This window comes from Rhamphochromis longiceps, linkage group LG19 (assembly GCF_057381845.1).
Source record: "Rhamphochromis longiceps isolate RC_006_pf linkage group LG19, R_longiceps_female_GT1.1, whole genome shotgun sequence".
NCBI lineage: Eukaryota > Metazoa > Chordata > Actinopteri > Cichliformes > Cichlidae > Rhamphochromis > Rhamphochromis longiceps.
In genome coordinates, this window is record NC_140575.1 from 10462902 (window position 1) to 10485389 (window position 22488).

The 22488-nt window shown below is 44.2% G+C and overlaps 1 long non-coding RNA gene and 1 pseudogene across 1 annotated transcript; both read right to left on the reverse strand.

Annotated features, from left to right (window-relative positions):
• Positions 1–1160: 1160 nt before the first annotated feature.
• LOC146646216 (uncharacterized) lies at positions 1161–2748 on the reverse strand. Its single transcript, XR_014908855.1, has 3 exons — positions 2723–2748; positions 2488–2646; positions 1161–2146 (listed from the first exon to the last, which is right to left on the reverse strand). It is a non-coding gene; the product is annotated as an uncharacterized LOC146646216 (long non-coding RNA).
• A 3835-nt stretch (positions 2749–6583) lies between these two features.
• Positions 6584–7280, reverse strand: LOC146646217 (uncharacterized; annotated as a pseudogene).
• Between the last annotated feature and the right edge of the window lie 15208 nt (positions 7281–22488).

The window sequence follows — 22488 nt, forward strand, 5'->3', positions numbered from 1 at the left end:
AAAGACAACAGGAGCATGCAGTCATTGGACCAGATAAAACATCTTTATCCTCTACAATTATATTTTATTTCAAAATCATGAGTAAAAATCAGCAACAAAGGTTATCAAACATTTTTGTAATTCTCAAATCATGATTTAATCTCAGTCTTTGACATTTACATATAAGAATACATTTTCATTCAGGATATTGAGATTTGTCACAGGAGGAAACATTTGTAGGCCAGTATACGTTATTCAATGGTTTAATCTTCATATTTCACAGTCACGTTACACATAGTTGAGATCACCCAACCCACTGCTCTTAATAATAATAATAATAATAATAATGGATTGCATTTATATAGCGCTTTTTGGGGCCCTCAAAGCGCTTTACAATTCCACTATTCATTCACTCTCACATTCACACACTGGTGGAGGCAAGCCACAGTTGTAGCCACAGCTGCCCTGGGGCAGACTGACAGAATGCAAGAAGGAATTTCCTCTTAAGCAAACAGAACATACAACAAAAGAAAAAACAGGTCACTCAAACTAACCTGCCTTAATAATTAAAAGTACAGAACTTGTTTTGAAGTAAGAAAGAAAAGGCCCTAAAGGCAAATTCCTACGAGGGCCTAAGAGTACATCTTTCACCATCTTACAATACTGTGATTACAGCCATTCCCCAACTCTCTGTCAATGGTATTCATGGCCAATGATCAGTGGGCTTTGATCAATGGTTGCTGATCAATGGTCATGAGAATTTGCATAATCATGATGAAGGAACTGACCTCCCAGCCCATCCCAAGAAGGGATTTCCTCCTAAGCAAACAGAACATATAACAAAAGGTAAAACGGGTCATTCAAACTAACCTGCCCTGACAAATTCAATGCACAGAACTTGTTTAAATAGAACAAGTATGATAAAAAAAAATAAATAAATAAATATGAGCATTAAAAAACATAAATACATGTCAAATATTCATAAAAGCTTTTTAATGTTAAAAAAGAGCATTAAGAAGCAACACCTAAGGCAATAAAGTTCCTGTCCTCCATGAACTGTTCTGTGACAAAAAGACCACTGCGGGGTCACCTGTCCGAATGACAAGTTTTGTGGTTTGTTTAGATGAATCTTTGCAAAGCTGCTGCCTTGTTCTTTTGAAAGATAACAGGCTTCTCATGGCAGCCCTTCCAGCCATTTTCTAATTGTATGAGCTTTAGGATAATAACAGAGAAATCTATAGAAAGTAATAAAGTCAGTGATGAAGCTCTTTGTTTTCATTTTGTTTTATTTGCAGTTTCTCTAATCCTTGCATGGTCTGAGCTTCCAATAACATTGTGGGACTGTGCAGAAAACAAGCACCAAGCAGTATATCAGTGAAGAGCCGGGGTAAAAAAACGAAAAGACTTTCTTTCTTACATATCTGCCTTAATTTGTATCTCCATCAATGATATTATTGTAAGTGATCTCAGTCCTCAAATTGTCAGTGTTGTCTTCAGGCCTTTAAATCCAGTCTCTATATTTCTTCCACGTTTCAGTTACAGTGGTAGAAAAAAAATTTTGAACCCTAAACAATTTGTATGCTTCCCCAGTTACAGAGAAATGAACAGTCACTCGTTTTTATGGTAGTTTAATTTTAATGGAGAGGGACAGAAAACCCAGGAAAAAAACACATGACAAAAAAGGTGTAACTTGCCCGTCACTGACTGAAACAGGTGTTTGAGCTCATTGAACACAGTCAGATTACTGGCTCTGTAAGAGTGATGCATTTATGGACTATGGATTTGATATTGTTACTGTACATTACATTATGGTGTTTACAATAAAACCAACTATACTTTTATTTTGCATGTGTTTTTATTTTGACATTAGATTCATGAAGAGAACAGAAGCGTCAAACAGTCTTTGGATCTGATAAAACATCTTTACCCTTTACAATAATATTTTACTTCAAAATGACAGGTAAAAATCAGCAACAATTTTTATCAATGATTTTTGTAATTCAGTTCTCAACACATGCTTTATCTAAGTGTTTGAAAATTTGTGTTTATTCAGTGTGTTAACCTTCAAATCTCACAGTCACGTTACACGCAATTGTGAACATCCAACTTGCTGCTCCTCCAACACTGCCAAACAATAAAGGGGCAATCCAAGACAGACATGCTGCGCCTACAGTAAAATCACATTAGACACCATTAGCTGTTTGTTATACTTGTTCAACATGAGCAAAGCTTTTATTTTTCCATCTTCACCACCTGATACATAAATTATTTTAGTCGTGAACATTTATTTATAGAGACGTGTTCAATAAGAGCATTTTATATGTTTGACATGTACTTAGATAAACATCAAAAGCGAAGTGGACTAAAATATTACTATTCTGAATTTACCTGAAGCTGATCCTGTTCCCGCTCAATGAGAAAACATGTCTGTTTGCTTGGTTTTGTTTTACACACATTTAGAGAGAGTGAGAGGGAGAGAGAGAATATATAACAAAAAAAATTTTTTACCCCAGGACTGCAAGATTGCTATGAGACCTGCTCCACCTACATTAGCGAGTGCTAAATGTGGAATCAGGTTGGCAGCGATGGAGCCTGCTGCTATTCCAGCTGAAGTGAACCCCAGTGTAGGCAAATCGGCAGGGGTCAGAATCACAGTTCCATCAGGTCCTAGATTAAAAACAAAAACAAACTTATAATAAAGATTTTCATATCAAAATTATGCTGTGGTGATGTGATGGTGTACCTGGAGACCCAAGGACTGCCTTGCCTGTTAATAAAATACAAAAAGATATCAAATAAAATCTTGACAGTAACAATAATAATTCATATAGACTGCATTATATTTATATATATATATATATATATATATACATACATACACACATACATACATATATAAGCAGCTCGATAGCGTAGTGGTTAGACTACACGCCTTTGGAACAGAGGATCGCAAGTTCGATTCCTGCCAGGGGCGTCTGTATCCTAAGGCTAGACCCCCTATGCTAAGCAAGCCTACCGCAGACATGAGCGAGACAGATAAATATGAAGGCATGGATCAACAAGGTCCGCGTCAGGTGTTGAGGAACCAGGGCACCCTGACGAAAAGTGGGCTACTGGAACAAGAAGGCATCGGTGGGCAAGAGACGAAAACAGGGCGTTGTTGGAATGCTACTAACCCCGGCGGAAGGGGCTACATGAATAGGATGAGGGACCTATGGATTCTTCGATACCCAACATCCACAATGACGGCGAAACAACTAGTAGCTCAGTGTTCCAACATTCGAAAGAAGGGACTGCTCTCACAGCTAGAGATTGACGAGGTACAACACAAATGCTACGGCAAGGAGGAGTCAGGACGCCAGGTCAGGGGGGCGATATCATCACCCCCACCCGAGATTGGGTACATAGCCCCAAGTGCGATAGGAGAAGGATCGTTGAGTGCGAGAGGAACTGACCTGAAAAATAAGATCATGGCCAAGCTTGAAACCTGGATCCCCCGTAGCCGGTTACCAAGATTACGTGAAGTACCCTCAGAAGGTCTGCTAGATGATGTTAATGCAGCACTACGGGCAATACCTACAGCCACGATTACCGACACTAACAAGCTGATATACAATACGGCAGCAGTGATCAGTGAGATGCTTGGCTACAAGTTGAACAGCGACAAGGGGCAGTACCCTCCATGGAGAAGGAGGCTAGAGGGCAAGATCAAAGTAGCACGGAGGGAGGTTAGCCAACTAACGGAGTTGCAGAAAGGTGCGACAAATAAGGTGCCTAAGAAATACAGCAAGCTGTCCATACCTGAGGCCTTGGAAACTGCCAAACAAAGACTCACAGCCTTGGCCAGCCGCTTGAGGAGGTACACCAGAGAGATAGAAGGCAGGAGAATAAACCAGCTGTTCTCCACAGAACCAGCAAAGGTGGTTCTCAGTGGCAAGAGAACAGTACCACCAAGGCTGGAGACGGAGCAATACTGGAAGAGCATATGGGAGAAGGATGCAACCCATAACGGCAATGCTAGAGGATCTGAGGGTAGACCACAGCGACCTCCCTGAACAGGGTCCAGTAACCATCACAGTGGCAGATATCCAAGAAAGGGTCTCCAGTATGAAGAGTTGGACAGCACCAGGGCCCGACATGGTTCACGCCTACTGGCTGAAGAAGCTGACTGCACTCCACGAGCGTCTGGCAGCACAAATGAACCAGCTGCTAGTTAACGAGAGACACCCAGAATGGCTAACTGAAGGCCGGACGGTCCTGATCCCCAAGGACCCCAAGAAGGGACCGGTCCCCTCCAACTACCGACCAATAACCTGCCTCAGTACTACATGGAAGCTCCTGTCAGGCATCATATCGGCTAAGATGAACAGGCACATGGGTCAATACATGAGAGCAAAACACCAGCTACTGGTAGACAGAACAATCAGCCGAGACTGCAAGACCAGACTGACCAACCTGTGCACTGCCTGGATTGATTACAAGAAGGCCTATGACTCAATGCCCCACAGCTGGATACTGGAATGCCTAGAATTGTACAAGATCAATGGGACCCTAAGAGCCTTCATCAGGAACTCAATGGGGATGTGGCGTACAACACTAGAGGCCAACTCCAAGCCCATAGCACAAGTCACCATCAAGTGCGGGATCTACCAAGGAGATGCTCTGTCCCCACTGCTGTTCTGCATAGGCCTGAACCCCCTCAGTGAGATCATTAACAAGACTGGCTACGGATACCGACTACGGAACGGAGCAGTTGTCAGCCACCTCCTGTACATGGATGACATCAAGCTGTATGCCAAGAGTGAACGAGACATCGATTCACTGATCCACACTACCAGGCTATACAGCAATGACATTGGAATGTCGTTCGGACTGGAGAAGTGTAGTCGGATGGTAACAAAGAGAGGGAAGGTAGTCAGAACTGAGGGGATTGAACTACCAGAAGGCAACATTGCAGACATAGAGGACAGTTACAAGTACCTGGGGATCCCGCAGGCGAATGGGAACCATGAAGAGGCCGCTAGAAAGGCTGCAACCACCAAGTACCTGCAGAGGGTCAGGCAAGTCCTGAGGAGTCAGCTGAATGGTAAGAACAAGATCCGGGCCATCAACACGTACGCCCTGCCCGTGATCAGGTACCCTGCTGGGGTAATAGGCTGGCCAAAGGAAGAGATAGAAGCCACTGACATAAAGACAAGAAAGCTCCTTACCATGCATGGAGGGTTTCACCCCAAGTCCAGCACCCTGAGGCTGTACGCTAAGCGGAAGGAAGGGGGCCGGGGACTGGTGAGTGTCAGCACCACAGTCCAGGATGAGACAACGAACATCCAAGAATACATTGGGAAGATGGCCCCAACTGACTGAGTGCTCAGTGAATACCTCAGGCAGCAGAAACCCAAGAAAGAGGAGGGAGACGAGGAACCATCATGGAAGGACAGGCCCCTGCACGGTATGTACCACCGGCAGATAGAGGAGGTGCCTGATATCCAGAAATCCTACCAGTGGCTGGACAAAGCTGGAGTGAAAGACAGCACAGAGGCACTAATCATGGCAGCACAAGAACAAGCTCTGAGTACAGGATCCATAGAGGCTTGGGTCTATCACACCAGGCAAGACCCCAGGTGCAGGCTGTGTAAAGATGCCCCAGAGACAATCCAGCACATAACAGCAGGGTGCAAGATGCTAGCAGGCAAGGCATACATGGAACGCCATAACCAAGTGGCCGGCATAGTGTACAGGAACATCTGTGCCGAGTATAACCTGGAAGTCCCGAGGTCAAAATGGGAGATGCCCCCAAGGGTGGTGGAGAATGACCGAGCTAAGATCCTGTGGGACTTCCAGATACAGACGGACAAAATGGTGGTGGCTAACCAACCGGACATAGTGGTGGTAGACAAACAGAAGAAGACGGCCGTAGTGATCGATGTAGCGGTTCCGAATGACAGCAATATCAGGAAGAAGGAACACGAGAAGCTGGAGAAATACCAAGGGCTCAGAGAAGAGCTCGAGAGGATGTGGAGGGTGAAGGTAATGGTGGTCCCCGTGGTAATCGGAGCACTAGGTGTGGTGACTCCCAAGCTAGGCGAGTGGCTCCAGCAGATCCCGGGAACAACATCGGAGATCTCTGTCCAGAAGAGCGCAGTCCTGGGAACAGCTAAGATACTGCGCAGGACCCTCAAGCTCCCAGGCCTCTGGTAGAGGACCCGAGCTTGAAGGATAAACCGCCCGCAGGGGCGAGCTGGGTGTTTTTTATATATATATAAATATATATAAAATTGGGTTTCTCCTCCACCACCTCCAGGCGTGTTCCCCGAAAAATGTGACCGCAGTCAAGTGAGCCCTCACTTACGAAGACACAGTCAAGTGCTGATAATCGGGGATGAGCCACGGCTTTCCCAGGAGCTCCTCCTCTAGCTGGGTGCAAGCTGCTTGCTGCCGCTCACAGCAGAGGTCGAAATCCATTATTTCCGAAGTAGGTCTTTCAAAACTACTAAACACTGTACTTTCAGCCTCAGAACACGATTCAGTCATAGTTTCCAGCCCCGGTGAATCAATGCAAATCTCGCTCTTCTCTATAGATGGATCGTGAGACAGAGACACACAGTCACTCACCCCCGGGGGTAGCGCGGTGCGACGGCAGCGGCGCTGACGCCAGTTCTTTCTGGAAGTGGGTACGATGGATGCTGATGCCACCGAAGAAGAGGGTGACGTGGCGGCAATCTCCTCGTCTTCTGCCCACATCCTCGCCAGAAACGAGGCAGGTGAAGTAAAGTCCGAGCGGGGTGGAGAGGGCAAGCGGCTGGTCTGAGGCGGTGCAACAGGTGAGAGCTCCTCCTCGGGAATGAGCCAGGGCTTCCAACGGAGCTCATCCTCCCGTAAAGCCAGCAATACCTGCTGTTGCTCATCGTCGCTGAAATTTGTGGCCTCCACCATCTCGGTGCGCTGGGCTGTGCAGCTTGACTGTGGCGGAGACGAACTGTGAGACGATGGCGGAGCAGCGGTGAGCCTCAGTGTCCCTACTATGACTGCCTCCGGCTCGCGAGGCAGCGGCGACGACAACGACAACCGTTTATGGGTCGGAGTCGTAGGTGCTGAGGCGGCGTTCAACAGCGCACGGGTGCAAAGCTCCTCCTTAAGTGGGGGCCAAAGAGTCGAACACCTCAAAAAGCTGGAGAAACTGCCGGAGCTGCAGCGCCTTCTGGAGGATGGCGCCTATGGCTGCCACAGATGCGCGTCATGAGCCGGCTGATCCGCTGCAGCTCCTCCCCAATCTCGTCCAGACTTTCCGCTGGGTCTGACATAGTCAGATCGTACTGTCATGGCGGGGTGCGCCGGTGTGAGGAAAGAGGTAGACCCAGATGCAGACATGGTGGAGACCAAACGTAGTTTCAAAAAATAAAGCGAGCCTTTATTGTGGCTGATTGCAAAAGAAAAACATGAAACTAGAGAAACTAAGGAGACTATGAACACTGTGTTAACAGAAGGCAGTGAAAAAACTATGAACACTGAGTAAACTAGGAGACACAGTGAAACAATGAGGCAAACCTATGAAAACTGTGGTGAGGTTAACAGACGATCTGACACTGACTGAGCGGAAACACACAGATTAAGTACACATAAGGAATGATCAAGGGAAGCGGAATCACATAGGGAAAACAGCTGACAACAATTAACATAATGACAGGACAGGGGACGTGAAACTAAATACAGTGAACAAAAAACACAAGGCTCTTTCAAAATAAAATGGGAAACATAACGAAACCCAGACATGACTCGAACTTGACAAAGAAAACTTGGACATAAATCATGACAGATAAACACACGAAGACTTAACATGACAATCTGACACAGAAAACTTCACACAGGGATGAGACAAATGGGGAGCTTGATAAATCATGAACTAAAACTGTAACCTAGGCATGACAGGATGTAACTAGATAAACTGAAGACAAACATGATGCCAAACAAAAGTGGTTTCTTCTGACAGAGTAAACCTGCTTTCCTGTTTTACGTGTCTGCTTTTCTAAAATATCAAATCTGTGACAAAAGATCTGTTTCCATTAGAAACCGGTCACACAACATCACTGCAGCTGACACAGAGTCAGACAGAAGGGTGGAAAAAATAAAAAACTGAAATGAGTGACTACAGGAATAATGTTTACATACAAAACATCCTGTATTTAAGTGCAAAATGGGGATAAATCTGTAAATACCACTGCAGCTGCTACACTGATGGGAGCTCATGCTGTTATTTTAAAATGTTCAGCTATTAATCAATTACTGTGTTATAGGACTAATGGCCAGCGGGGAGGTCTTTATCAGTTGGAACGTTTTTTTAACCTTGTGAAAAATACAGTTAATTTGGCCAGTGGGTCAGATTAGAATCTTTGCTGGGCTGATTCAGTCCACTAGGCCTTACATTTGACACTCCTGTTCTCTAATTTGACATGTTAAATTAGCTCGTTGTGATCATTTTAATGTTACTTAAGTTATCTGTCTAGTATATGAACTGTTAAATAATTCTCTTCAGCGTCAAAGGAGCTTGCAAAGAAAAGCGTCTGGACTTCTTTAAGTTGCTTGAAGACGTTTCACCTCTCATCCGAGAAGCTTCTTCAGTTCTAAGGTCAAATGGTGGAGAGACCTCTACATCGGAGAGACCAAACAGCCACTTCACAAGCGCATGGCACAACACAGAAGAGCCACCTCCACAGGAAAAGACTCAGCAGTCCATCTGCATCTTAAGGATAAAGGACACTCTTTCGAGGATGCCAATGTTCACATTTTGGACAGAGAGGACAGATGGTTTGAAAGAGGAGTGAAAGAAGCCATCTATGTCCACTGTGAGCGACCATCTTTGAACAGAGGCGGGGGTTTACGACACCAACTCTCTGCCATCTATAATCCAGTTTTGAGATCCCTTCCCAGACGCCTTAACGCCCACTCACATCCTGGGCCATCTGACCTCAGGAATTTGCATGATAAGGTGGGGCCAGGTTTCACAATCAACTCACCCGAAACTCTGGCTGATTGGGACCCACGCCCAGTTTCCCACCTTGGCTCAGGCGATTAGAGGATCATCAGGGGGTCCTTTTGTCCCTCTGTGGGGGATCACTCCCACTAGGTTTATATCTGGGACTCTCCACCATTTGACCTTAGAACTGAAGAAGCTTCTCGGATGAGAGGTGAAACGTCTTCAAGCAACTTAAAGAAGTCCAGACGCTTTTCTTTGCAAGCTCCTTTGACTACGATGACCTGGATGACTGAGAACCTTCACAGACAATTCTCTTCAGCCTTTAAGAAAAGCATACAGCCGAACTGTGAAGCTCTTGTTTCAGAGGCCTGGGAGCAATTCAGTGTCCCTTTTGCGTTCTGGTGAGCACAACATTTTGTGTTGGCTTGTATTTGAGCATTCCTACCTGCGCCAGACTGAGCTCTGTGAAGAAAGATGAAGTGTCCATATCCAGACTGGGACTCTGCACAGCTGAACACAAAACAAACAAGAAGAAAAGGACCTCCAGATACACTCAAACAAGATGACAGCTACACACACGATTTAAAACACACAGCTGAGACCTTGTTTAATTTTTCCTTTGATTTAAGGTAGGTGATGCTCCTGGTGTGGAGAGGAAGTACCAGCATTTCTACACTGAAACGGTCAGAATTTTTTTTTTTTACATGTAGGCAAGCTGATTCATAAAGACCTAAAATACTGTTTTGTTTTGTTTTTGTTGTTGTTGTTGTTGTTCTTTAGGTAAACTTGTTATTCTTTAGAGTTCTCAAAGTGTTTCTTTCTTTTCCTGTTTCATTACACTAACATTTAGCATGCTTTTTGTGGGGAGTCAAATAAAATAAGTAGAATAAAGGATGCAGATATATTCAGACCATTTCCTCCTCTCCTTAACATGGCTGACAGCCTTCTGTGCTGATGGATACACTGACTGATCATCCACACCACGTGACTGGTTCGCTGCTTTATTTACTTTTGTCTGGGTGAATAAACTCAAGTCTCTGTCTCTTTTTATAGAAATCTTCAGCCTCTGGCATCAAGCACAGGCAACATATTAATGCGTTCATTTCTGCATGCATCCGTATATGTATGCCTTCATCTATTTTGATGCGTTTGCAGGATCCCCAAGTACCACCGGGTCTACTGTGGCACCATGCTGCATTATCTTTCTGCAGAGCATAACCAAATGTAGGTCACTAGTGCTTGTACTCGCCCTTCTCCGTGTTTTGATAGGTATGGAGGTGCGTGTGTGTGTGGTGCAGGGAGACTCACTCGTAATGTTTTTTGTGCAGATAGAAGAGGCACCTCCAGCCCTACGCAACCACGTACATCACAGTGAAAATGCCCATAAAAGTGGCGAACTGGCGGCCCCCAGTGCTGCACCACCAGGTGATCCACGACTCTCATCGTGCCAGTCGGCTCCACCCGCTTATTCATCCACCAGTATCCACTGGAAAAGATCGGTGAAAAAAAATCGATCGGTGTTCTTACGGCCATTTGCTGGGAGTAGGGCCTAGGGGCGCCCTCCATTTGCGAGGTGCGCCTGCTGCTTGCGGCACAGGGAGGAGAGGGCGGATTCACTGCTGGCTGGAGCAGCATCTAATAACCAACTCGCAATATAAAACAAACAAAAATAAAAACAAACAAACAAACAAACACTAGAACACCAGACATTATGATACAGACTTATAATTTGCATCAATATTTTTTTCAAAATTCTATTTGAAAGGTGAGCGCGAGAGCCCTCGGTGCGCCTGCTTGCTGCTGTGCTGAAGTCAAAGTAAACTTTATTGTCATCTCTGCTATATACAGTACAGTATATAGAGAGGCGAGATGACGAGGCTCCAGTTACTGCAGTGTAAGTAAACAAACAATAAATATAAGAAGAGTAAGAAAATAAATATAGACCTTAGGACCAGGGGTAAAGGGATCAATAACAATTTAAAATTTACAGTTTAATGATTTAAAGTCTCACACAGAACCTGTCGTAAGGGTAGGGGGCCCTGCTGCTTCCAAATAGATCACATTTCATTCATAATGTTGTAACTCCAAGCTCATTATGTATTCATGATTTGAATCCTGGGTTGTGCGAAATCCCAGAAATAAACCCTAGACAAAGCGAATCTGGGAACTAAGGTGTAGGTCTATTACCGTAGGTTATGTTTTGGTGATCCTCGGGTTGGGGGATGGGTGTTCCTACTGGAGTGCAAAATTAAAACCATTGGAAGATGGACAAGAAAAGTTCAAAGCCATCAGGTGCTCAGTTTAGGAAAAAGAGAAAAGAAGAGGACAAGAAACGAGCAAAAGATACTGGAAAGCAGATGTGTCATTGGATATGGCAGGTCATGTACCATGAAACAATCAAAAAGACAATTGTGTATGATCTAAAAAAAAACAGAAACCATTATCTGTTAAACATTATGTTACAATTTAACATGTCCGTAAAAATAGCCCTATAATATTAAGCATCAGGCTTTATGGAATTTAAAAACTGACAATAGACATCTTTGCATCAATTAAGAAAACAGTTTATTTTCTAAAAATATTTTTGTTAAATGTATTATTCACTGTTTTTAGTTTACTCCCCATCCGGTCTGGAGCATAGCGAATGACGTCACAAAGGTATTCTGTGGCAGGTCCCCAAGCTGACACACTGCTAACAACTTTACAGCACCTTTGCTAACAAAGCAAAGTCAGCATTCAAACAATGACTAAATAAATACGTTCTTACCTGAGATCGACGTGCGGTGCAGGGACGAGGACGACTACTCGGGTAGGTGCTACGGAATAGTCCAAGAGACAACAGCTTTAGTTTCCGGCCAACTACAAATAAATGATTTTTCAACATGATTGTTGTCAACTGGTCGACTGTATTAGATCAACAATCAACGATAACGGAACAACTATGAATAAATGCTAAATGAAACCAGACAATATTTTAACTGCTACTATTACTAAAGTTATTATTATGGGAGGCTGTGATGAAATTTAGGGCGGAGACAAACAACCCACACACTTCGAGCGCATTCTTTTTTTTCCTCGAAGTGGGATCAAAGGCTTCAAAGACGTCATACATTTCAAAGGATTTAAGTTAAAACCGAACCCTTAAATACCCCTTTGTAACTCGGAATTTCTAACGCTAGCTTAGAGAATAAATTAACAGCAAACAAATAGATATTGAAGCAAAATGGACAACAACACAGCTAGGAGCAATCCAGACAATGTCAGGAGTGATTCCACTCCTGCAGATGATGTTAGGCCACTGCTAGAGGAATTGCTAAATAATGTTACACATGAGGAGCAGTGGCAACAGTTGCAGTCTGATTACGCCGAAAATGCCACCGTAGGAAGGCTGTGTAATTTTGTAGATAACGTCATTGCCCTATGCTCACTGTCGGCAGGTGCAGAAATGAGGTTTTGCCAGGACACTGCAGTCACTAGCACAACAACAGTGGCCTCAATGGAGACAGAGACAGCTCCTGAACTTGCACAGACCTCTAACACAGTTGACCGCAACACGGAAATGCCAGTTGATATTTCACAGGAAACAACAGTCAACTTGCACAGCACAGCAGAAGATTGCCCTGGTGCCAGACTTATCACTAATATCCAAAATACCAATAATGTCAAGGTTATTCAATTTAACATCTTTAAAAACCTGGAATTCAGTTTAATACGAAAAACCGAAAAAACAATTGTCATGCCCAATACTCCAGTAGACAAGAAAGATCGTGATGACACTCAGGCTGTAGATAAAGCAGGAACCTCTTTGGAAAAGAATGTAACCCCAAAGAAACCCAGCCAACATGTATATATGGGCCCCACCTGGTTTTTGCTCGGGCTGGATGGGTACCATGTGGGCATGGGCTCAAACTGGGCTTTTTGTATGGGGCCTACTTGGGTTTTTCACATTAAACCCATATGGGCAATCCCAAGTGGGCACTTTTAGTAGGTCCTAGCTGGGTCAAACATGGGAAACACTTAACTTGGTCCAAAATGGGAAACACATGTAGGACCCACTTGGGTTTTCCACCTGGGATAGACATTTAAGGATAGGCTGTTGTTGTGTGCCCCAGGTGGGGCAAAGTGAGGTAATCAATATATGTTTTAGTATCGATGACACAGGTGGGGAACACCTGGTCAAACTATATGGGTGAGACATGGGCAAATACAAGTCAGACCCTGAAAACATGTCTATGTGGGCCCCATATGGGGCAAAGTGAGGTAATCAATATATTTTTTTAGCACTGATGACACAGGTGGGGTCCACCTGGTCAAACTATATGGGTCGCACATGGGCAAATGCAAGTCAGACCCTGAAAAATGTCTATGTGGGCCCCATACGGTTTATGTTAAGTTAATATGGGCATATATTTTATGTGGGCTCAAGATTGTTTAGTATATATGGTCCAGCCTTCATCCACGCCCAGTCCAGCCTCCGTGTCTTCATCCACGCCCGGTCCAGCCCCCGTGTCTTCATCCACGCCTGGTCCAGCCTCCGTGTCTTCATCTGGTCCTGCCTCGCCTTCGTCTGGTCCTGCCTCGTCTTTGTCTTCGTCTGGTCCTGCCTTGTCTGGTCCTGCCTCGTCTGGTCCTGCCTCGTCTGGTCCTGCCTCGTCTGGTCCTGCGGTTGCCACACCGCCGTCAGAGCCAGCTCGACCTGTTCCGCTTCGCCTCTGCTGGCCGTTTTCCAGGCCTCTAAGTTGGCATCATGGCCTTCGGGGACGGCCTCCGGAAAGCGTTCGTCGCATCTGTTTCCGCTCGCTCTCGTTCATGTTCAGGTTTGTGTTCTGTACTCAGTTTGTTCCCAGTATAGTTTAGTCTTTGTTCGGTTCGCCTTTTGTCCATTTTTATTTTGTGTTTAATAAACCACCATCACACCTTTACAGGTGCCTGCGTTTGGATCCTCCTTTATTTTCCACACGGCTCATCTCGCTCGCCGTGACACTTCCTCTCTTTCCCTCCTCCCTCTGCCAGGGCGGAGCTCACCTGTGGGCTTCCACGCACCTGGTCGCCAGAGGTGGGACCAAGTCATTGTTTTGCAAGTCTCAAGTAAGTCTCAAGTCTTTATCCTCAAGTCTCAAGTCAAGTCTCAAGTAATGTCAGGCAAGTCAGAGTCGAGTCTCAAGTCACTGGTGTAAAAGTCCGAGTCAAGTCACAAGTCTGAAACTTTGAATTTCAAGTCCTTTCGAGTCTTTAAAAAAAACAAACGAAAAAATAATGTTGCAGTTATGCTAAATGTAAATATTAGACCATGTAATTTTTAAATCTGTGTTTTTCTCAACACATACAAAATAGTGAACTTAGAAAATATACACAAATTGTGAAATTGCACCTCTTTAAAATGCAGCTCAATTAAACTTAGCTCCAAGAATAATTTTCACCGACAGTTCTGAGATAAGCTGCATGTTATTCTTGGATGGGGTTGTAGGACCAGCTTTAAAATCGCATGACAAAAATATCATACACATTAAAAAAAACTGTATCACCAACGTAGCCTGGAAAACATTTGCTAGTTAGATGAAGTCAGCTATCTCATCTTAGCATATTTATATGCATATTTATAATTATACGGTTCTTGGAGTGAGTGCATACACTCATGAAGTTTAGTAACTTCCGGTCACTGCAACAAGCCCAGGTACAGTTTACCGACGGATGGGTGCAGGACCTTGAAATGCACCGTGTAGAACGAAAGACCATCGTACGTATCATAAGTTTACCAGTCTCACAAATCGTCTTCATAAATACACATTCGTTAACCGTTTATTAATATAACCTTTGAGCTCAACGGTAATTAATTAGTAGTGGAAATAATTTCTGGTAGCATCACAGAAATGTAGCAGTGACAATAATACTGTATGCTGTAATCGTACTGGGCAATTAATGATACAAAAAACCTGTTTTATCCTGTGAATAAAAGTATGTGTTTTTGTCAGTGTACCATAATAACAGAAGCGAAACGCAATATTGTGTCAGGACAATTTACTATTTATGCACAATAAATAAAGGAGCATAGCGCGACAATTTCTGTTCAGCGCCAGACTTGCTTGTAACCTATATCACCAATTATGTTAAGAAAAATGACGCATTAACTACAACAGCAGACTGACCTTTGTGTAAATGCTTGGAGCAGACTAACCTGTGAGCTGGAGTGTTCTAGGACGTTATATTTGATCTTTGAATGGCTGCAATCCAGTCGCCTCTTTGTTACTTCGGAAACATGGCTCGAACAATTTCTCTTCAATGACGTAATCCGATAACAACCGATCTCTTTACCCGTCGGCTTCCCGTGGCTGTCATGCGACCGGCTATTGCAGTTAATAATACAACAGCTTCTTGACATTTTTGTGTTTCTTTTTATCGCTGTGTGACTGATTTTAATTGAAAGCCTGCGTGCGCTAGTACCGCTTGCCACGAGTTCCCAGAATCCTTTGCGGTTCTACCCGTGAATGACGTCACATTTTCAATCTCCATATAATATGCATGTTAAATTTTATATTTGGGGTAAAATATCAAGTCTTTTCAAGTAAACCGGTTCAAGTCCAATTCAAGTCCCAAGTCATTGGTGTAAAAGTCCAAGTCAAGTCACAAGTCTTAGAACATTTTTTCAAGTCAAGTCTAAAGTCATAAAATTAATGACTCGAGTCTGACTCGAGTCCAAGTCATGTGACTCGAGTCCACACCTCTGCTGGTCGCCATCACGCACCTGTGGCTTGTTACGAGTGTTCCAGCTCCTTTATAAGACGGCAGCTCTGTGTTTCTCATCGCTGGACCGTTGCCGACCTGCATTCCCTGGACCAACCCCTGTGTTTCCTGAGTGATTGAGTGTACGAGGAGTGGAGTACGTCATCGTGTTTTCTGTGGAGTGTGGAGAGGAGCGTGAGGAGTGGACGGAGTGCGTGTGGACTTTCAGCGTCTTTTCCCTTTGTGTGTGGACCCCCGGAGCCCGACTTCCCCCTCACCTCTGTAAATAGATCACCTGGTGTGCTGTAATAAAGATTCTTGTGTTTCCCAACTCAGAGCCTGCGCGTGTGTCCGTTCCATCCTGCTGTGACACTTGGAGGATGACTTTTACGCTGAACATTATTACAGCATCAGGAAAAGACTCCTCACGCCACATTTCATTCCTTCCATTCAACGTCTCCTGATGTATTCACAGCCACCGAAGGCGCTGTACAGCACCGAGCACCTGAAACACGGACAGTTTGTTGATATTGTAATCAAAAAGGGAGGGGGGGCATTTTAAAAACGCACCCTCCCTATTGCGCATGTCCCTAAAAGGTATGGCCTTCCAGATTGCCTCAGTTGTATCGTGAGTGTAATTTCAAATTAAATAAAATAAAACTCAGAAGCGTCTGTGTGTTGTATTCTCCTTTGGGGCAGTCCGGAGCTGCCTCAAAGGGGAGCACAAGGGTTAATTAATATATTATTAACAATAATATAAAATTATGCACAAAAGGAATTACTAATGTAAAAAAAAGAAGTGGTTTTATTTATATATGCTTATATAGAAATATATGCGGTGGCCCCTAGAGACAAAGCACGTACAAACTCCAAAACACATTTCTAGCTTTAACTGAACTTCCAAAATAGCTACCTAGATCACTTAAATTACACAGTTGAAAGCATGTGTGTATTGTTTGTGTATTTATACACAAGCACTCATATATATTCAAATAATTTTTAAAAAAATGTTCATTTACCTGTTACTACCACACACCAAATCCGGTCGTTGGTACTTGCTGGCTTGTGTAGCCACTAGGTAACAAAAGCTCAACACTGCGCCTAGCATCCTGGAGCACTTCTGTTGTATTTTGTACGTGTTTTGAGGTTTTATGTGTTTCTGAGTTATTACGTGTTTTGGAGTTTTTACGTGTTTTGGAGTTTGTATGTGCTTTGTCTCTAGGGGCCACCGTAAATATACTTTTATTTATTCACTCCACATAAAAAGTAATAAATAAATCATATAATACAAAAACGAAATGGCTCTTAGAGCCAATCTTTGATGTGAAAGACGCGAGGCGGCTCCTTATCGCGAGCCGTGGGTTTTTTTTTTCTTTCTCTCACCCTCTCTCTCGCACTTTTTTCCGCTTAACTCAGCATGCGAGCCTTGTGCTTGCGCTGGGAAGAGAGGGGCAGTAGTTACACTGGCAGTAGCACAGGAACAGAGCAGGAGGGAAAGAGCTAGGGACAACAACGCCACATTAGAGAAGTATAGTAATCATCCACAACTATTTTCAGTTGTGAATGATAAAGGATTCAGAAAGTTTATTCATGCAGGCCCATATGACAGAGAATGTGCATGTTCTTTTTGTTTTCATATTTTAATTTATATTTAATTGTGTTGTGGTTTGCAGTGTTTTGTGTTGTTTCACTTTAAATTTGTTTAAAAGAAAAAAGCAGAAATTTTAAATAGTTAAAATTTGAAATGTGAATAGTTGTTTTTTGTATTTTATGATTTATTTATTAAATTTTATGTGGAGTGAATAAATAAAAGTATATTTACGTTACCCCTAGAGACAAAGCACGTACAAACTTCAAAACACGTCTGAACTCTGAAGCACATACAAACCCCGAAGCACGTACAAACACCAACAGAAGTAAAAACTCAGAAGCACGTAAAAAACTCCAAAACACGTACAAAATACAACAGAAGTGCTCCAGGATGCTGGGCGCAGTGTTGAGCTTTTGTTACCTACTGGCTACACAAGCCAGCAAGTACCAGCGACCGGATTTGGTGTGTGGTAGTAACAGGTAAATGAACATTTTTTTTAATTATTTGAATATATATGAGTGCATGTGTATAAATACACAAACAATACACACATGCTTTCAACTGTGTAATTTAAGTGATCTAGTAGCTCTGTTTTGGAAGTTCAGTTAACGCTAGAAATGTGTTTTGTAGTTTGTACGTGCTTTGAATCTAGGGGCCACCGCATATATTTATTAGGGGTGCAACGATATTCGTATCGATATTGAACCGTTCGATACAGTGCTTTCGGTTCGGTACGCATATGTATCGAACAATACAACATTTGTAATTTATTTTATCAATTTTCCTTCTGACGATGCTGTCTGTGTTGAGCGCTCAGTGAATCTGTGTTCGACTACTCCGCCTAGGCTGCACTGTCCAGCGCAGATCCACTGAGCGCTCACCACAGACAGCATAGTCAGAAGGAAGAGCGCAGGGCACCTCCCCCACCCTCATTCAGATCTGGCGTTTGGAATTATTTTGGTTTTCATGTGACGTATGACCCTGAAGGTAAGCGAGTCATGGACTAAAGTAAAGCAGTATGTTGGATGTGCCATGCAATGCTCAATTACATGGGTGTGAACTAGTGTGCTAGCGCAGTTAGCTCGTTAACGTGTTGGCCGTTGTTAAGGTCATTTCAACGAGATTAACCTGAAAGCACTAGTGGGAACACGACGAATATGACTGCACATTTACGCCGACATCATCCTAGTGCAAAGACAAGTGGAAGCAGACAAAAAAAAGCAAGCATGCTACTAACTTTAGCCGAGTCATTTAGACAGCTGTTAGCACATGATTCTCCTTATGCTGCTGAGAATATAGCCCAGAAGAAGCGGATAGTATAGCTTTTATTTTGGAAAGAGCCATTTCTCTGTAATAAACTCTCTTTTCCAAAGATGAGTGATTCCTCAATCAGATACAGGGCTTGCAATATCGCTAGCCCGACGTCCCGGAGCTAGCGATTTTTTCAGTCGGGCTACCAAAATCTATCTCTGCCCTGCCCATCGGGCTATTGTAGGAAAAATATATGTCAATGCTTTTGCATTCTTTCAGAAATGTAGCTGGGTTATTATGTCATTGGCATCGGTGAGCCACTGTCAATATGTGACATATTGAAGTCGCGTTTGAATTTGCGCTCGTTTTTTTGCTTTCACTTTGCAATCGTGCGAACTGTGTATAGAGAGCGACAGTACTGATCTGTGAGTGATGATAATTTGTGCACCAATTCCTCTGACATCGTCTTATTAATCGTTAGCTTACTATGCAAACATGACAAGTGAAATCTCCCGCAGCAAGCTTAAACATGTGAGAGGTTGATCGCGCAGAGAATCGCTGAGCTTATGTGAGTGAGTGTGTAAAAGCATTTCAGTTCTGCTGAGCCAAATAAGACAGGTCAGGGTGAAGAAGTGACAGCCAAAGAAAAGCTTACCACAAAACGGAGAAGTTATGACAAATCAGACTATAAGGCAAAAAGAAAGTGCAGCTTTATGGTTTCATGGACAAAAGAATTTCTGTGGCTGCGATATGACAAGCTAAATAACCAGGGCTGCACATAAGTGGTCCGCAGGTGCGCATTCGCTGTCAAAATAAAAAACACGCACAAGGGTTAGGGTTAAATTTAAAAACTGTACTTTTGAGTTAAAATATATATTTATAATTTTAATAAATGACAAATTAAAAATGCATGAACATTTTTTTGTATCGAAAAAATATCGAACCGTGACACCAAAGTATCGAACCGAACCGAACCGTGAATTTTGTGTATCGTTGCACCCCTAATATTTATATATAAACATATATAAATAAAACCACTTTTTTTACATTAGTAATTCATTTTGTGCATAATTTTATATTGTTGTTAATAATAAATTAATTAAAGCAAACAAAACAACCTAAAGAGCCATGTGCGAGCCGAAAGAGCCGGCTCTTTTTAGTGAGCTGAGCCGAAAAAGTCGGTTCTCTAAAAAGAGCCGGAAATCCCATCACTAGAGTGTGGAATAATCTGGAGGTTCAAGGTTCAAGGTTCTTTATTTGTCACATGCATAGTTATACAAGTATAACACACAGTGAAATGTAGCCTGACACGCTCCTCGACATGTGCAAAAAAATTGGGGGGGGTGTAGAGGAAAAACAATATATATATATATATATATATATATATATATATATATATATATATATATATATATAGTATATACACTGGGTGAATGTGCAGTAGTAGCAGCAAGCAGGTGAATTCTGTACATTAATATGAATAGACATCTGACTATTTTACAGGATAGACAATATAAACATATTTAAAATTAAAGGAATTGAAATGTACATTGTGCCTTGGTTTAGTGTCTGGAAGAGTCCTGTCTCAGTCAATTATAGATGATGTGAGAGGGCAGGTGTGTGTGTTTAGGGCACGGATGGCTTGGGGATAGAAGCTCCTCTTGAGTCTCTCTGTCCTTGCCCGGATGATGCGGAACCTTCTACCAGATTGCAGAAGTTGGAACAGTTTGTTGCCTGGATGGGACGGGTCCTTCAGTATCTGCGCTGCTCTAGTCCGGCATCTCCTGGTGTAGGTGTCCTGAAGCGGGTGTGTACGGATCACTCTCTGGAGAGCTTTTTGGTCCTTCACACAGCTGTTCCCAAACCACGATGTCATGTTCTGTGTGAGGATGCTCTCCACAGCGCCTGTATAGAAAATCCTGAGGATCTTTGGAGAGACCCTGAACTTCCTCAGTTGTCGTAGGTGATACAGGCGCTGCCTAGCCTTTTTGGTCTGGACCTGAATGTGGGCAGCCCATGTCAGGTCTGAGGAGATGTGGACACCAAGATACTTGAAGGACTGCACCCTCTCCACTGGAGCTCCATTGATGATAATGGGCTTGTAGTCTCTGTGCTGACCCCTTCTGAAGTCCACCACCAGCTCCTTGGTCTTGCTGACGTTCAGCTGGAGGTGGTTGTCCTGGCACCACGATGCCAGATTCTTCACTTCATCCATGTAGGCCGCCTCATCGTTGTTGGAGATGGCACCCAACACCACTGTGTCGTCAGCAAACTTCACAATGGTGTTGGAGCCATGGGTGGCCACACAGTCTGAAGTGTAGAGGGAGTAGAGCAGTGGCGAGAGGACACATCCCTGAGGTGCTCCTGTGTTGATGGTGATGCTGTTGGAGAAGCACCTGCCTACCCTCACCACCTGAGTTCTGCCAGTGAGGAAGTCCAACACCCATGCACACAGACGGCTGTTAAGTCCCAGATCCCTCAGCTTTGTGAACAGTCTGCAGGGCACTACTGTGTTAAACGCTGAACTGTAATCAACAAACAGCATTCGCACATAGTTACCCTGTTTCTTGTCCACGTGGCTGAGAGTGGTGTGTAGGACGTGGGCGATGGCATCCTCTGTGGATCTGTTGGATCTGTAGGCGAACTGCAGCGGATCTGTGGTGTCTGGGATGGAGGAGGAGATGATGTTCTTCAGCAGCCTCTCAAACACCTTCATTACTACCGAGGTCAGTGCAACTGGCCGGTAATCGTTCAGGGATGAGGGTTTGCTGTTCTTGGGCACAGGGATGATGGTGGATCTTTTGAAGCATGTGGGGACCACAGACTTCGCCAGGGACTCGTTGAAGATGTAAGTGAACACACCTGCTAGCTGGTCAGCACAGCAGCGCAGCAGACGGCCGGTGATGCCGTCTGGCCCCGCCGCTTTCCTTGTGTTCACTCTCCTCAGTGCCGCTCGGACGTCATGCTCCGCGATGCTGGTCACCGGTCTCTCGCTGATGACGTCACTGTCCTCGGTAGTCAGGCGGTAGATAGCATTAGCCGCCTGGCTAACCTCGAAACGGGCGTAGAACCGATTCAGCTCGTTGGTGAATGCAGAGTCGGCGTTGATCGGCGCAGTGTCCCTGGCTTTGTAGTCCGTAATGGTGCGTAGTCCGTGCCACATACTCTGTGTGTCGCCCTGGTGGAAGCGGGACTCCACACGTTCCCGGTACCGGCGTTTGGCATCTCTCACCGCGCGCCGTATGAGGCCGCTTTGTAGGCGCTCATATCGCCAGTGGCGAGACCCGCGTTGTAGGAGGCGGTCCTGGCGTTTACTGCAGTGCGGATCGATCTGTCCATCCACGGTTTCTGGTTTGGGAATGTGGTGACTCTCGCAGTGGGGATAATCTCCTCCGCTAGCATATTGACGAAGCATACTGCTACTTCCGTAAACTCGTTGATGTCGACTGCGCATGCTCTGAACATGTCCCAGTCTACGTCGTTGAGTGCGTCCTGTAGCGTAGCTTCTGATTGGGCAGTCCACCGTTTTACCTCCCTCTTGGTCACGTCTTCCCTCCGTATGCTTTGTTTATACTGGGGAATGAGGAAGATGGCGTTGTGGTCAGACTTCCCAAAAGCCGGGTGTGAGACAGCTTTGTAGCCCTGCTTGTATGGCGTGTAGCAGTGATCCAAAATCCGATCCCCTCTCGTTGGACACGAGACATGCTGGTAAAAGCTGGAAAGCTGGCTGCCAGGAAAAGACCATGGTTCTAGACCAAAAAGGGACATTTCTGTGCTCTAAATAAAAGAAACCAGATAGTCACGCACACACTCTGTGGGTTCCTGATCTTTCACATCAGTTAAGCCACTTAACACTGACCTGTGAATCATTCGAGCATAAAAACAGCACCTAACACAAGAGATGAACAACTGTTTTTTATACTTAACAGAAACCTTTACTGGGAGCTTGTGACAAAACATCATTTGTTGTCCTTTA